The sequence below is a fragment of the Sorex fumeus genome, unplaced genomic scaffold, assembly GCF_029834395.1.
Source record: "Sorex fumeus unplaced genomic scaffold, SorFum_2.1 ptg000034l, whole genome shotgun sequence".
In the NCBI taxonomy this organism is placed as follows: domain Eukaryota; kingdom Metazoa; phylum Chordata; class Mammalia; order Eulipotyphla; family Soricidae; genus Sorex; species Sorex fumeus.
The window spans coordinates 37,053,608-37,071,014 of record NW_026606091.1 but is presented as its reverse complement, the minus strand read 5'-3'; positions in this window follow the sequence as shown (position 1 = coordinate 37,071,014).

Below are 17,407 nucleotides of genomic sequence, written 5' to 3'. Positions count from 1 at the left end.
CAGCCTATATCTATAACAGTAGAATCACTGTTACACAAAGATATCTGAAAATCCATGTGGTCATTTGGGAGATGATTGCTAAAAATTCTCTGTGACTACTTCAGACTCTGAAAGCAACAATTCAGAGAAAAATTTGAATTTTTGAAGCAGGAAATTCCAGGATTTAGGATATGGACAGAATTCAGGCTTCACATGGATAGCAAGTAGTAAAAATCCTTGGTGAGAAAATGCCCAAGAAACAGAATACTGAGAAGCAAATGTACTTGAACAGCCCTTCCTCTGCACAAGTTCCTACTAAAGTCTGAGCGAGTTACCAACATTGCACTTGCATCCTTCTTTGTTTTTACAAATTTTTAAAAGTTAAGGATTTTAAAAATAATCACCTAGGACCCTCTTTTCACTCTGGTTTTCACCCTGTTCTGCTTTCCTTTTTCTGCTGATTTTGCCATGACTGTGTTGGCCACTTTGAAAATTCAGATTTCTTTGGTTCTATTTGGAGGAAATTTTGATAAGGATTTCTCAGATATGACACCTACTAAGAATGTAAGCGATAAAGTTATCAAGCTGTAAAATTGAAAGAAATCGGTCTACATAACCATTTAAAAACAAAACAAAACAAAACTCTGTGCTTCTGGCCATGAGAAAATAGTTGGTTTCCAGTTGATTTAGCCTTTCAAAACCAGAAAGAATAACCGTATACTTGAAGATAATATGTGATACAACAGATTTAAGGTCTCAGACTAATTTTTGAGAAATTAGTCAAGACTAATTCTTGAGAAAAAGCTCATGGCTAAGTAATTCTTTTTCCCTGATGTATCAGAAAGCAGTTTTCTATCAGGACACAGTGGGTAAAAGTTCGGAAGAGATCAATGGTCTCACAGAGCAGAGAAGTAGACAAGGTAACAGAAGGTAACTGGAATTTACTGAGCTTGATACTGGTAAGTAGCTAATCAAAGCAGTGATTTTGGGTGGTCCCCTTAGGACCATGAAGCATTTAGGATATAAATATGCCAGGAAAAAGTGTAAGGACTAGAAGAAAACAATATCTGCAGCATAAAAATTAACTGTTATTGGTCTCTTCCTGTTTGTCCCAACACCATACCCGGTTCTCTTCTCTTCCAGGTTAGTCATTATTCAAATCCAGGACTTTGCTTTCCCCATGTACAGCCCGAGTTGTCCTCTAGGACCCTGGGCTGCGCACCATCCCTGAGCCCGGTCCTGTTCCTCCAAAGTGCCGTGCCTGGTTCTCTTCTCCTCCCAGATTGTACCCCCTGCAACACACACACACAGACCAGGTAATCATAGGGTTGTGGCCTTTACAGAAGTGCATGTGGCCTCTTCGGAAGTGGGCGTGGCCTAATTTTGGGCCGCTCACCAGCCCCAGGTAAATTACTCATACCCAACAATCTCGTATAACATCTCAGTCTCCATACCACCACATCAACATGAAGAAACAATGCATATCCCCACCAAAAGGAGAGGACGATGAAAAGACTCAAGAAGCCTCATTAAGTGTTTCTTAAGGGAACTCTCTGAGAAAGAATTCAGATATGAAGTAATGAAGATGTTCAATGAACTCAATGAAACAATGAGACAGATATGCAATAAATTAAAGCAGGACGTGAAAGAAACAATTGAGAAAATACAGGAAGAAATGAGAGCAGAAATTGGAAAGCTCCTCAAAGAAATGTCACAAATAAAAGATTTGGTAGATGAAATTTAAAAAAGTCAGTTTCTGCCCTTAACAGTAGAATGGCTACAGCTGAAGACAGAATCAGTGAGCTGGAAGATCACCTGCACCAGCCTACAGGCAGCAACAAACAATGACAAGAGACCTCAAAATAGCTCTAGAGTGAATCAGAGTAACAGGGGATGATTCTAAGAGGAACAACATCAGAATCACTGGAGTACCAGAAAGTCAGGGAAACAGTCCCAGTGAAAAAGCCACAGTTAAGCAAATCATTGCTGAAGAGTTCCCAGAGATGGACAGTGCAGGCATCCAGATCCAAGGAGCCTGAAGGGTACCAGCTAAAAGAGACCCTAAAAATACTCCAAGACATATCATAGTTAGAATGATGGATGCCATGGATAGAGACACAATACTGCAAGCAGCAAGGTCAAAGAAGGAAATCACATACAAAGGAACACCCCTTAGATTCACAGCAGACCTATCAGAGGAAACCCTCAAAGCCTGAAGGCAATGGTGGGATATAGTGAAAAAACTCACCAAAATGAACGCTTTACCCAAAATACTTTATCTGGCTAAAGTATCACTCAATATAGAAGGATTGGTACTCTATGTTGTGGATAAACAACAGCTCCGGAACTTCATAGACTCAAAATCAAACCTAAAAGAAGAGCTAAAGGGGTTACTGTAAGACAAGAAAAAACCCTACAATCACAACAAACCCTTACAGAAAGATGACACAAAACCCCATAATAATAATCTTTCTCGATGTCAATAGTCTAAATTCACCAATTAAGAGACACAGAGTGGAAAAATGGTTTCAGAGACAGAACCCAACATTCTGCTGCCTACAAGAAACACATCTGAACAATCAGAACAAACACAGACTCAAAGTGAAAGGATGGAAAACAACCCTGCAAGCAAACAACCCCCTCAAAAAAGCTGGAGTGGCTTTACTAGTATCAGACAACACAGATTTCAGGTTGAAAAAGATTAGAAGGGACAGTGAAGGCCATTTTTTATTAATCAAGGGATATGAACAGCAGGAAGAAATCACACTCCTAAATGTATACATACCCGATGAGGGACCAACCAAATACCTACAACATGCTAACAGACTTCAAGAAGGACATTACAAGCAACACAATAGTAGTTGGAGACTTCAACACTGCCTTATCACCCCTAGATAGATTAAGGAGATTAAAACTCAGCAATAAAATAATGGCTCTGAAGGAAGAAATAGAAGACAGAGGGCTAATAGATCTATAAAGAACTTTATACACCCAAAAAAAAAAAAAGAATGCACACTTTTTTCCAGTGCACAAGGAACATTTACCAGAATAGACCATGTGCTCTGCCACAAAGCATACCTCAATGGAATCAGGAAGATAGACATTGTATCAAGTATCTTCTCAGACCATAGTGCACTAAAGATAGAAGTTAATCATGTACAGATGCAGAAAACCAAATCAAACACCTGGAAATTAAACAACTCAATGTTGAACAACGAGTGAGTCAGAAAAGAAAACAAGGAAGAAATCAAAAGATACCTGGAAACAAATGAGAATGAAGACATGAGCTACCAGAACCTATGGGATGCAGCTAAAGTCATATTAAGGGAAAAGTTTATAGCTCTGCAATCATTTCTGAGGAGGGAAGAAAGGATGCACATAAACAACTTGACTTCACAGCTCAAGATCTTAGAAAAGTACCAACAAAAGGAGCCCAAACCAGGCAGAAGGAAAAAGATCATAAAACTTAGAACAGATATCAATGACATGGAAACCAAAAAAACAATTCAAAAGATCAATGAAACCAAGAACTGCTTCTTCGAGAAAATAAACAAGATAGATAAACCACTAGCAAGACTCACAAAGAAAGAGAGAGAACACTAATAAACTGAATCAGAAATGAGAAAGGGGATATCACAACAGAAGCCAAAGAAATTCAAATGATCATCAGAGACTGCTTTGAAAGTCTGTATCCCATGAAATAAAATTGCCTAGAAGAAACGGATAAGTTCCTCAATTCCTATAATCTCCCAAGGCTGAATCAAGAAGATCTAGAATATTTGAGTAGTCCTATTAATATCAAGGAAATTGAAGTTTTAATCAAATGTCTTCCCAAAAACAAAAGCCCAGGACCAGATGGATTCACTAGTGAATTTTTCCAAACATTTAAAGAGGACGTATTGCCAGTTCTTCTCAAGATTTTCCAAGAAATTGAAGAAACAGAAACTCTCCCGAACAGTTTCTATGAAGCCCATATCTCTCTAATAACAAAAGGAAACAAAGACACCACAAGAAAAGAAAACTGCAGGCCAATATCCCTGATGAAGGTGGATGTGAAGATTCTGAACAAAATACTAGCAAATAGATTTCAACAACTCATGGAAAAGATCATACACCATGACCAAGTGGGATTCATCCCGGGGATACAAGAATGGTTTAACATTCTGAAATCGATCAACATAATCCATCATATCAACAAAAGTAAAGATAAAAACCATATGATCATATCAATAGATGCATAGAAAGCATTTGACAAGATCCAGCACCGGTTTATGGTGAAAACTCTCAGCAAGATAGGCATTGAAGGAACTTTCCTCAATATAGTCAAAGCCATCTACCACAAGCCATCTATAGCAAGTATCATTCTCAATGGGGAAAAAATAAGCCTTCCCTCTAAGATTGGGCACCAGACAAGGTTGCCCACTTTCACCACTCCTATTCAATATAGTACTGGAAGTCCTGGACATTGTAGTTAGGCAAGAGAAATGAATCAAGGGAATACAGATAGGAAAGGAAGAGGTCAAACTATCACTATTTGCAGACGAGATAATACTATAATTATAAAAACCTAAAGATTCTACAGAAAAGATCCAGGAAATAATAGGTCAGTTTAGTAAAGTGTCAGGCTACAAAATCCACACCCAAAAGTCCATGGCTTTCTTATATACAAATAATGAAGAGAAGAAAGAGGCATTAACAACCAATCCTATTCACAATAGTACCTCAAAATATCAAGTACCTTGGAATCAGCTTAACCAAAAAGGTGAAGGATCTATACAAGGAAAATTACAAAACACTAAGGTAAAGGTAAAGGCCCTCCCATTGATCGTCGATTTGCTCGAGAGGGCCCAGTAACGTCTCCATTGGAGACTTTGTTGTTACTGTGTCTGGCATATTGAATACTCTCGGTAGCTTGCCGGGCTCTCCGAGAGGGATGGAGGAATCGAACTCGGGTCAGCCATGTTGGCCGCTTGTAAGGCGAACGCCCTACCCGCTGTGCTATCACTCCAGCCCCAGACACTACTTAAAGAAATAAAAGGACACTAGGAAATGGAGACACACCCCCTTCTCATGGATAGGGAGGATTAACATTATCAAAATGGCAATACTGTCCAAAGCACTATACAAATTTAATGTGGTCCCTATCAGGATACCTATGAAATTTTTCAAAGAAATAGACAGAAGACTCCTGAAATTCATATGAAAAAATAAACCCCCACAAAAAGATAAAGCAATCCTTGGGAAAAAGAAGATGGGTGGCATCACCCTCCACAACATCAAACTGTACTACGAAGCAGTAGTAATTAAGACAGCATGATACTGCACTGGAAACAGACATGCAGACCAATGGAACAGAGTTGAATAATCTGTCAGAGTCCCCCAAATATATGACCAGTTAATCTTTGACAAAGGAGCAAGAAATATGAAGTGGAACAAGGAAAGCCTCTTCAACAAGTGGTTCTGGAAAAACTGGATAGCTACCTGCAAAAAAATGAACTCTGACCTCTGTCTAATGCCAGGCACAAAAGTCAGATCAAAGTGGATGAAAGACATCAATATCAGATATGAATCCATATAGTACATAGAGGAAAATGTAGGCAGAACTCTCCACGACATTGAAGCTAAAAACATCTTTAAGGATGAAACAGCACTCACCATGCAAGTGAAAGCAAACATAAACAAATGAAACTACATCAAACTAAGAAGCCTCTGCACTTCAAAAGAAATAATGACCAAAATAAAGAAAGAGCCCACAGAATGACACACAGAATGGGAAAGAATATTTACCCAAAACCCATGTGATAAAAGATTAATATCCAGGATATACAAGACAGTAGTAGAATTGTTCAAGAAAAAAATCTTCAACTCTATCAAAAAATGGGGAGGAGAAATGAACAGAAGTTTCCTCAAAAAAAAAAATACAAATGGCCAAAGGCACATGAAAAGATGCTCCACATAGCTAGTCATCAGGGAGATGCAAATCAAAACAACAATGAGATATCATCTCACACCACAGAGACTGGCACACATTCAAAAGAACAAAAGCAACCAGTGCTGGCATGAATGTGGGGAAAAAGGTACACGCTTTCACTGTTGGTGGGAATGCCCACTAGTCCAACCTTTCTGGAAAACAATATGAACAGTCCTTCAAAAACTAGAAATTGAGTTTCCATATGACCCCTCAATACCACTTCTGGGAATATATTCCGAGGATGCAAACAAGCACAGTAGTAAGGATATCTGCACCTATATGCTCATTACAGCACTGTTCACAATACCAAAATCTGGAAACAACCCAAGTGCCCTAGAACAGAAGACTGGTTAAAGAAACTTTGGTACATCTACACAATGAAATACTATGCAGCTGTCAGGAGAGATAAAGTCATGAACTTTGTTTATTAATGAAAAGACACGGAGAGTATCATTCTAAGTGAAATGAGTCAGAAAGAGAGGGACAGACAAAGAAGGACTACACTCTTTTGTGGAATATAAGACAACATAACATGAGGCTGACACCTAAGAAGAGTAGATACACGGGAGAGATAGATTGCTCCATAGCTGGACATCTGCCTCATGAGAGGAGGGGAGAAGGCAGCTGGAATAGAGAAGGGATCACTAAGAAAAAGATGACTGGAAGAATCGGTCAAGATGGGAGATGTGTGCAGAAAGTAGATAAAGGACCAAACATGATAACCTCTCAGGGTCTGTATTGCAAACCATTATGCCCAAAAGTAGAGAAAGATTATAGTGAATCATGTCTGCCGTGAAGGCAGCGGGAGGGTGGGAAAAGAAGGGTTTACCGGGGATATTGGTGGTGGGGAATGTGGACTGGTGGAGGGATGGGTGTTCGATCATCCTGTGATTGTAACCCAAACATGAAAACTTGTAACTATCTCACAGTGACTCAATAAAATTTAAAAAATAGAAAACACCAAAATGCTAGCTCAGGAAATAAAAAAGGACATGAGGAAATGTAAAGATATCCCCTGTTCATGGATAGGGAGAATTAACATTGTCAAAATGGCATTACACCCCAAAGCATTGTACAAATTCAATGCGATCCCTATAACGATACCCATGATATTCTTCAAAGAAATGGAGAAAACATTCCTGAAATTCATATGGAACAATAAGCGCCCACAAATAGCTGAAGCAGTTCTTGGGAAAAAGAAAATGGAAGGAATCAACCCCCTCAAACTCAAACTCTACTACAAAGCAGTAATACTTAAACAACATGGTACTGGAACAAAGGCAGAGCTGCAGACCAATGAAACAGGGTTGAATATACTGGCATCTCCTCCCAAACATATGATCATCTAATCTTTGATAAGGGAGCAAGAAATGTGAAGTGGAGCAAGGAAAGCCTCTTTAACAAATTGTGATTGCAAAACTGGACAGCTACATGCAAAACAGTGGGCTCAGATCTCTACCTAACTCCATGTACAAAAGTAAGATCAAAATGGATTGAAGACCTCAACATCAGACCAGAATTTGTAAAATGTACATTGAAGACAAGGTTGGCAAAACCATCCACAACATTAAAGCTAACAGTATCTTCAAAGATGACACACCTTTGAAGGCTGCACATAATGAGTAAGAGCCATGCAAACAACTCAAGAAAAGAGGATAGAATCATAAGTACATTAAATAGAAAGGCTTTGCAGTGAAATAGAGTACCTCAATAGGCGACTCACAAAAGCAGGAATTTCCTGAATATCTGGAAAGAGTTAGAGTCATGGAAGTTCTGCTGAGCCACCAAAGTAGGGTCTTGGAACATGACTCCAATCCCAAGAAAGGCCCAGGAGGAGATGGAAAGTCATGGACAGGAGGAACATCACAGGTTATCAGAACAGAACCCAAATCATAAGAACAGGATTTCACTTAAAAGAACTTGGGTATTTGTCAGGGCTGGACTAACAGTAAGTGGACACTTTCAGAGACATTATATTATCAGTACTTCCTATTTGCAATGAGAGCTAGTTCTAGAAATTATGGCAAGATTTATAAGACTGATAGGAAGCAAGGTTGTAGCAATACTTTTCTAAATAGGACGATGGAGAGATCAAATAATAAATGAAGGGAGAAAGCTTGGTACACAATGTCTGAATTCAGAGAAGACAGTGAAGGTCATAACTGAACAGAAAAGGCCTAAGTGAAGTGGCATGAATGGAGCATAAGCACCATGTAAGTCAGGTGGGCAGAGGCTGGGAGACTGAACAAAGATAAAAGGCAGCAACAAGGAAGACAGCTTGCCTCCACTGCAGAATTGCCTTAGGGACCAACCTGAATTTTCTTCCTGCTGTTTTAAATGCACAGTCTGGTTCCTAATTAGGACTATGTGTCACTCACATACTAGAATAACAGTGACCATTATATTCTTCTAAAATTATCAATAAGTGTGTGCGTAAAAGAATAAAGTTGTCTTCCAGAGATGACATTGATATTTGCTAGATTGACATTGTTAATACAGATCAAAGAACTAATTAACAATCAAAGGGAATATTTTTGCCACACAGAGCTCTCTAAAGCTGTCTGTATCTGAGTACCTTGGCAGTTCTAGGAAATCAAGCATTAGGAATCTGCCTGGATACTTCAAGCCAGAAACAGCCTTGCCAGTGATAATTATAAGAGACTAACTGGATCTAACAACAAAGAAAAGGAATAATAAGCTTATCTCAGTAACTGGGAGTTCTGATATGTAAGGCTTGTGATTGCTTCTAGAAGCAACTACAGACTTTTGTGTTTATTTCTGCAAAACCTCTAGAGAAATAAGAAGCAGAAATAAACAAAACTACTGCTTAGGAATATATATGAGTGATTAAAATGCAAAGATTATATACATATATATGTATAAGTATATAGACTCTCTAAGATAACCATCAACATGCAAAAATTCATATAAAACTGCCAAGGACCGGAGTGATAGTCTAGCAGGTAGGGCATTTGGTTAGCATGTGACTGATCCAGGTTGGATCCCCTAGCATCCCATACGGTCCCTGACCACACTAGGAGTAATTCCTGAGTGCGGAGCGAGGAGTAATCTAACCTCTAAGCATCAAATGGAGGGCAAACAAAAAGGAATAGAGAATAGTACAGCAGGAAGGGTCCTTGCCTTGAAGGAGGCCAACCTGGGTTTGGTGTTCTATACTATGGATGGTCTTCCAAGCACTGTCAGGAGTGATTCATAAGTGCAGAACCAGAACTAAGCCCTGAGCACGGATGGGTGTGGCCCCAAAACCAAAATCAAATGAACAACCAAAATATGCATTACTGCATTTAAAAAGAAAACATTAAAATGTTAACGATTCTACCAACTTTTCTCACTCATTGCCTGATCTAGAATTTTATGCCCAGGTTTTTATTATTACATTTTAATAATTTATATTTTAATCTTTTAAAAATTGTTTTGAAATTTATATTTTGATTATGTTTTAATTGTTGCCACTATTTATGTTGTTCATTTAACTGGTATTATAGCTCATTGCCAGTGCTTCTATAATATAGCTTCACTACTCTCAGGAGTTCTTCATGATTCAATTCTCTTTTCCAGAATATCTCTGATATTAGGGATGAGGTTTGCACAGTACATTTTATGAGTTCCTCAGTTTAAACATTACCATTTTGTTATCACTGCACAAAAGGGCAATATGCCTGTACATGCTACTGTTGTCTCTCTCACCACTTTAAATACTGCTCTCTAGCATTGTCATTTGGAAATAGAAACAGCCTAGATCAACTTATTTTTTTATTCCACACATAATCTAATTTTTCCTACTTTGATGCCTGTAAGTTATGTTTTTTTTATCCTTTGAAATTCAGGTATCTCAGCAGGATATGCTTAAGTATTGCCTTCATTTTATTAACTCTGCCTGCTTCTCTGTGAGACCTTCATTCTGCAGCGTCAACACTCTGCTCTAGGAAAGTTTTATACAGACATAACTTTGACTACTGATTTTTTATCATTGATTCTGATATTTTGTTCATTTATATTTATGTAAGTTCTTAATATTTCATCATTCATATGTCATCATTTTAATATCTTTAGCCTTTCACCCTGTATTCTGGAAGTTTCTTAAATGTCCCTTAATGTTTCTTAATGTTTCAGTCATGTCCCACATGACTGACTCTCTTTACCCTAATGTCAGTTCTTATCTTCATTATTTCTAATGTGTATTTTACTTCTTATATGTCAGTTTTCAGTATCATTCTGATATTTACTTTCCTCATCTATATTTTCTGTCTTTTGCCTTATTTCCAATTTGTTCTCTTATCTCAGGGTGCTCATATTTGGAGATATTGACATGATAAAACAACAGCTTTTAAAATACACTTTAGTGTGCTACAATGTATTGCAAATTGTGATATCTGTAGCAGCAGTTTAAAATATTCTCCTCTTGTGCCACAAAAATCTGTGAGCTCATTTCTGTATATTTTTTTACATTTATTTTTCAAATCAAATGCAATATGTGCACACAATTATGGGATAAAGAAGTAACCCCTCATAATTTCTCTACCTTATATTTGAATGCTCTTAAAATCTTTCTCAAATATTGATCTGAAAAGCCTGATATATGTGCACATCTTGACACTTATCTAGCACTGAGGAATCACTTATCAAGTATCTGTGCTGTATTTTGAAGAGTGCCACTATCCCATATTTGGTCAGTCAGATGTACAGATTGATATATATTTCTATGCAATCATTAGGGTATAAATAGTCAAAGCTAGCAAAGGGCAACCTGCACATGGATTTCTCACCAACACCTGCAGGTCTCAGAATGAAAGCATCATTTATATTCACCATTTATGCTCTGCCATGAAGCATCATTCTGGGCAGAAAAGGGCATAAATTTAACGAATTTTAAATTACTAGGAATTTTAGTTCTTCCTAGATAAAAGAAAAAAAACCTCATTGGGAAACTGAAGTGATAGGAAAATAATTGGCTCCAGCTGCATCTAGCATTTGATTGACTAAGAACTTACATCTTTGTCATAGATGCATCAAAGGAAGAGAATAAAATTAAGTATCTTGATTTTCCTATTTGATTTACCATTTTTTCCCTAGTTCTCCATGATGCCAAGATAGCTGGAATTTTTTTCCAACTAAGAGCGCACTGTGATTGAATATTGCTGGTTGTGCAAGTGGGTTTAAATACATGTTTTGGTGGCTATAGCAATATTGAACAAGGGCACAGCAGGTTGGGTGTTTGCCTTGCATGTGGCCAACCCAGGTACAATTCCTCCACCCCTCTTGGAGAGCCCAGCAAGCTACCGAGAGTATCCTGCCCGCACGGCAAAGCCTGGCAAGCTAACCATGACGTATTTGATATGCCAAAAACAGTAACAAGTCTCACAATGGAGACATTACTGGTGCCTGCTCGAGCAAATCAGTGAACAATGGGAGAATAGTGCTACAGTGCTACAGCAATACTGAATTGGAATTCAACTTGTAATAATTGAAAGCTCTTGTTTAATAAATATAGGACATACTTAAGATTCTTTTACATTATTTTCCTCTAGTTCTAGACTGCATATATTGAAAATGATTTTTTCATTTTTTTATTGAGGCAAAATTGGCTTACATAATAAAAGTTCCAAATGTACTATGATAATTTCATTTTTATTATATCTTTCTCTTTTATTTTTCAACTATCTGGACGAAAGAGGTTGTTAGTTTTTGGTTCCACACTAATTTAAGACGTTTTACCTATTTACTCAAAGAAAACCATTTGTACTTTGAATAGTTCAATGTTTCATAGAGAAACACACCAATTTTTGTGTATAGATCTTGTATCCCATAACTTAATTGTTAATAAAAGCTATTAAGTTTAGCTAGCAGCTTTTAGTAAGGTAAAGGTAAAGGCCCTCCCGTTGATCGTCGATTTGCTCGAGCGGGCCCAGTAACGTCTCCATTGGAGACTTTGTTGTTACTGTGTTTGGCATATTGAATACTTCACGGGGAGCTTGCCGGGTTCTCCGAGAGGGGCGGAGGAATCGAACTCGGGTCGGCCATGTTGGCCGCTTGTAAGGCGAACGCCCTACCGCTATGCTATCGCTCCAGCAGCTTTTAGTGGTCTTTAGAATATTCAATGTCTAATAATTTGTCATCTCAAATAGTAACAGCTTACTTTTACCTTTTAAATTTGGGTGCCTCTTGTTTCTTATTCTTGCACAAGAAAGGGGAAGAAACAAGGCTAGAATTTCCAGTACTATGTTGAAAGGCCCTAGTGAGAGTGGACATCTTGCCTTGTTCCTGACTTTAGAGTTAACATTGTATTTTTAATCTTTGAGTTGTGTTTGTTATATACCTTTGATTATGTTATGGTATGTGTCTTCTCCACATATTTTACTGAAATACTCTTTATTGGGGCATCAGCAGTATTCAGGAAATCCTGGGTCACTCCAGATCCTCAGTCCAACTATCTGTGTCTGATGGTTGGTACTTTACCCAGCATTGTCTAGGGGACATCCAAGTCATCCTCATCTCTATAAAATCTCTGTGGGCAAATAGGGGGAGGCCCCGAGGGCTCTTTCTCTAGCCATCGGGGTTCTGGGGGCCCCCAAGGGCCGCTCGCTTAGCCAGGGTGGTCCCAGTTATGGGGCAGATGGTGGAAGAAACGAGAACCAGGCCAGTTGAGCTCTCCGGGAGGGACGGAGGAATCAAACTCGGGTCGGCCATGTTGGCCGCTTGTAAGGCGAACGCCCTACCCGCTGTGCTATCGCTCCAGCCAACATCTCAATATTAGTCATTTTTGTACGGACACAGTAAGAGATACATTGAGGCTTGTAGTGCAGCTCTCCTGAGAACATCTCCCAACAGACTCAGACTACAGAGCTCAGGCCAGATTAATCTTTCCTAACCCTAGCTGGGTCTGAATCTAGTTATTACTTTTTGGCTCATGACAGCATTTGTCCGTGACCAAGCTCTTAATTTATAATTAAGCATTAGGCACTTTGGCCAGGCCCATCTTGATGCCAGGGTAGCACATAGCTTACAACTTGCCCTGGATCCATTCAGTCCCTAGTCAGGACCCTGCTTTTTTGGGGGTGCTAGGAAGTAAGGGCAGCTGAGGCTTAGGTTGAAAGAACAGATGGCGTATTAGATATGCCAAAAGACAGTACCGATAACAGGTCTCATTCCCCTGACACTGAAGGAGCCTCCAATCATTGGGAAAGACGATTAAGAAGAGGCTGCTAAAATCTCAGGGCTGGGAGGAATAGAGGTGTTACTGCGCCTGCTTGAGTAAATCGATGAACAAAGGGATGATACAGTGATACACTAGTGAAACACAGTATTCACACCACCAACTTATATTGAAAGCTATTATAAAATCAGATAGAAAGCCCAATGAGTTTCAAAGGTATGTATCACAAAATAAGGATTCCTAATACACTTTAATTTGCAAGCACCAAATTTCTTTTACCCGTACACAACTCAAAACACATTTTCTGTAAGACTTTTTTAGACATATGAAGAGAAAAGAATAAAACAGAAACATTGGTAAATGATAATTAATTTATTTTTTTAATTGGAATCTGAGGCACGCTTTACACTTGCTTGTTTAATCTTGCAATAATTTATAACTCTTCCATACTGTAAAAATATTCATGAATTTTATCTTAGGCTGATTTAAAATGGATTATCTGTTTCTGCAAGCTCTGGAGGCACCTTCTGAATTACACAAGAACATCAATGTGCTTATATCCTGGAAAGTATGAGCCACATCTCAACAACTTTAGGTGATCACTATGTTATTTTGCTTTTTATATTTTCCTGGATTCTTAGTATCACTTTATTTTAGTCTTACTATATTTACCTTGGTGAAACAGCTACATATTCTTATTTCATTTAGTGGGTCTGTATCTATTAAATGGAAGGATTTGGGGTAGCAAAATTTTTGGAGTTGTCAATTATACTTAATCTGTTTTAAACTTCTTATCACACAAAATATTGTGCTAGTAATAGGTGTGGAATTGTTCAGTAACTTTTTGTTCCTTTTAACTTTCTGCAGTCATTTACCACAGTGATTTAGGGTGAAGTTAGCCTAAGGTAAGAATTTGTAGCAATAAAGAACTGTTGTCTGGAAGATTTGCTACTAGTTCTTCGCTTGTTTATGCTTACTCTTACACTGACTACTGAAAAACAGTTGTTTGATATCCGAACAATTGTTCCACATTTATGATGAGCTAGCCACTTACAAGGTTTGACAGAACCTATGTGAAAATTCCTTATAGTCAGAGTTTTAGACAGGCACAATTTTGAAAAATTTTCCAAACACTAGCTCAAAGATACTCATTGTTTCTAGCTCTGACATTTGTACTTTTGAACTCTGCAGTATTAGTAAACTCATAAGTTGGTAAACTTATAATGTGAAAGCTATCTTTTCTATGTTGAGTGGAACATATTCTAATAATTCAAAAAAGTCGTTTCATGGTCACAAAACCCACACAAACCACACGCAAACACACACATATACACACATTTTATGTTTTTCTATTGCATCTGAAATCCAGATATGTCCTGAAGACATTCACTAATAATGAATTGAGTGTTCACTCACGTCGATCTCCTTAAAAAGAAGTACTCTCGTCCTTCAAAAAGAAGGTATCTAAGCTTAGATTTTCCAAAACTTCTATTTTTCTCCAACATCTGCTGCCTTCTTCCACATTCCTCTTATTCATGTGGTTTAATGCTTGATTCTGTTCCAATTTCAGACTATCAGCTTAACAAGCCAGTTCTCAATTCTCAAATTTGCAGAATGACAAAACTTGGTCTGGAAAAATCTTTCAAATGAATGAAAGGAATGATTTCCAAATGTCAGTTATCAGCTAAGTCTCACGGTTAAATCTCTTATCTGACTTCTCTATGGAATGAACCAGACTGACCCAAAGACCCAACACCACTGGTTATTAAGGAATACAGGGAAAGTCAATGCATCCTATTACCTTGAAAACTTTGCCATACTAAATCTAATTGACTTCCTGCTATAACAGTGGCAAATATGAGTTCACCATTTAATTTTGGTGAATAGAGGGAGAACAGTGTCATATTACTATTTTCAAAAGCTCTATTCTAGCTAGCACATGTGTTCACTAGATAGTAAAAAGTTTAACCTTGGTTAGACATTTTTATGTTTACAAAAACAAAAACAAAAAAAGCACAACTGTTGCAGGTTATAAAACCAATACCCAGAAGTCCATGGGTATTTCCTATACCCAAATAGTGAAGGAGAAGAAAGTGACATGAAGAAAACAATCCCGTTCACAATTGTGCCACAGAAAATCAAGTACCTAGGAATCAGCTTAACTAAGGAAGTAAAGGACCTGTACAAAGAAAACTACAAAACGCTACTTCAGGAAATAAAAGAGGACACAAGGAAATGAAAAAATATCCCCTGCTAATAGATCGGGAGAATTAACATTGTCAAAATGGCAATACTTCCCAAAGCACTGTACAAATTCAATGTGATCCCTATAAGGATACCCATGACATTCTTCAAGGAAATGGAGCAAACACTCCTGAAATTTATATGGAACAATAAGCCCCCACGAATAGCTAAAGCAATTCTTGGGAAAAAGAAAATGGGAGGAATCAACCTCCCTAACTTCAAACTCTACTACAAAGCAGTAATAAGTAAAATAGCATGGTACTGGAACAAAGGCAGAGCTGCAGACTAATGGAACAGGGTTGAATATACTGACATGTCCCCCCAAGCATATGATCACCTAATCTTCGATAAGGGAGCAAGAAAAGTGATGTGGAGCAGGTAAAGCCTCTTTAAAAAATTTTGCCGGCAAAACTGGATGGCTACATGCAAAAAAGTGGGCTCAGATCTCTGCCTAACACCATGTACAAAAGTAAGATCAAGGATGGCGGCCGCACGGGAGCCTTGTGGAAAGCGGGTTTGAGCCGGGCTCGGGGGAGCGGCGGGGACCTCATGGGAAGGGGGGCTTTGTGGGCCGTCCCCCACGCCCCACCGAGGTCGCCAGCTGCCCCCCACGAGTGGCTCTCCGGCACGGCCATGGCCCCAGAGGCACAAGGACTTAGCACAGAGAACCAGCCGCTTGGAGCAGAAAAGCAAATGGACTTGTGTTGATCCGCGCCACCAAGCTGCCCGGAGGGGGAAGGGCGTTGACCAGCCCGCCCGCTCCTCTCTGGGAAGAAAGATGGTGGCCGCACGGGAGCCTTGTGGAAAGCGGGTTTGAGCCGGGCTCGGGGGAGCGGCGGGGACCTCATGGGAAGGGGGGCTTTGTGGGCCGTCCCCCACGCCCCACCGAGGTCGCCAGCTGCCCCCCACGAGCGGCTCTCCGGCACGACCACGACTCCAGGGCACAGAAACCAATTTCTTAACTATCTAACTTTTAATAGAAATTCTTCCAGGGTTAATAAGTAAAATAGCAGAAATCCAAAACCATGCGGCCGCGATTGACATCATTAAATGATAGACACAAATAAAATGATAGACATCATTTTATTCTTAAAAAAAAAAAAAAAAAAGTAAGATCAAAATGGATTAAAGACCACAACATCAGACCAGAATCCATAAGGATCATTGAAGACAAAGTTGGCAAAACCCTCCATGACATTGAAGCTAATGGTATCTTCAAAGATGTCACGCCACTGGCCAAGCAAGTGAAAACAGAGATAGACAAATGGGGTTATCTTAAATTAAGAAGTGTCTGCACCTCCAAAGAAACAGTGGCCAAAATACAAAGACAATCTACAGAATGGGAACGGATATTCTCCCAATACACATCCGACAAGGCATTGATATAAAGGATGTACAAAGTACTGGTTGAACTCCACAAGAAGAAAACATCCAACCCCATCAAAAAGTGGGGCAACAAAATGAACAGAAACTTTCTCAAAGAAGAAATCCGAATGGCTAAAAGACACATGAGAAAATGCTCTACATCACTACTCATCAGGGAGATATAGATCAAAGCAACAATCAGATATCATTTCACACCACAGAGACTGGCCCACCTCCAAAAGAACAAAAGCAACCCTTGCTGGCACGGATGTGTTGAGAAAGGGACCCTCCTTCACTGCTGGTGGGAATACCAACTGGTTCAGCCCTTTTCAAAAACAGTATGGATGAATCTCCAAAAATTTGAAATTGAGCCCCCATTTGACCCAGCAATACCACTCCTGGGAATATATCCCAGAAAGGCAAAAAAGTATAGTTGAAGTGACATCTGCAATTGTTTGTTCATTGCAGCACTCTTTATGATAGCCAGAATCTGGAAAAAACCTGAGTGCCCGAGAACAGATGACTGGTAAAGAAACTATGGTACATTTACACAATGGAGTACTATGTAGCTGTTAGAAAAAATGAAGTCATGAAATTTACATACAAGTGGTACTACATGGAAAGTATCATGTTAAAAGAAATGAGTCAGAAAGAAAGGGATAGACATAGATAGA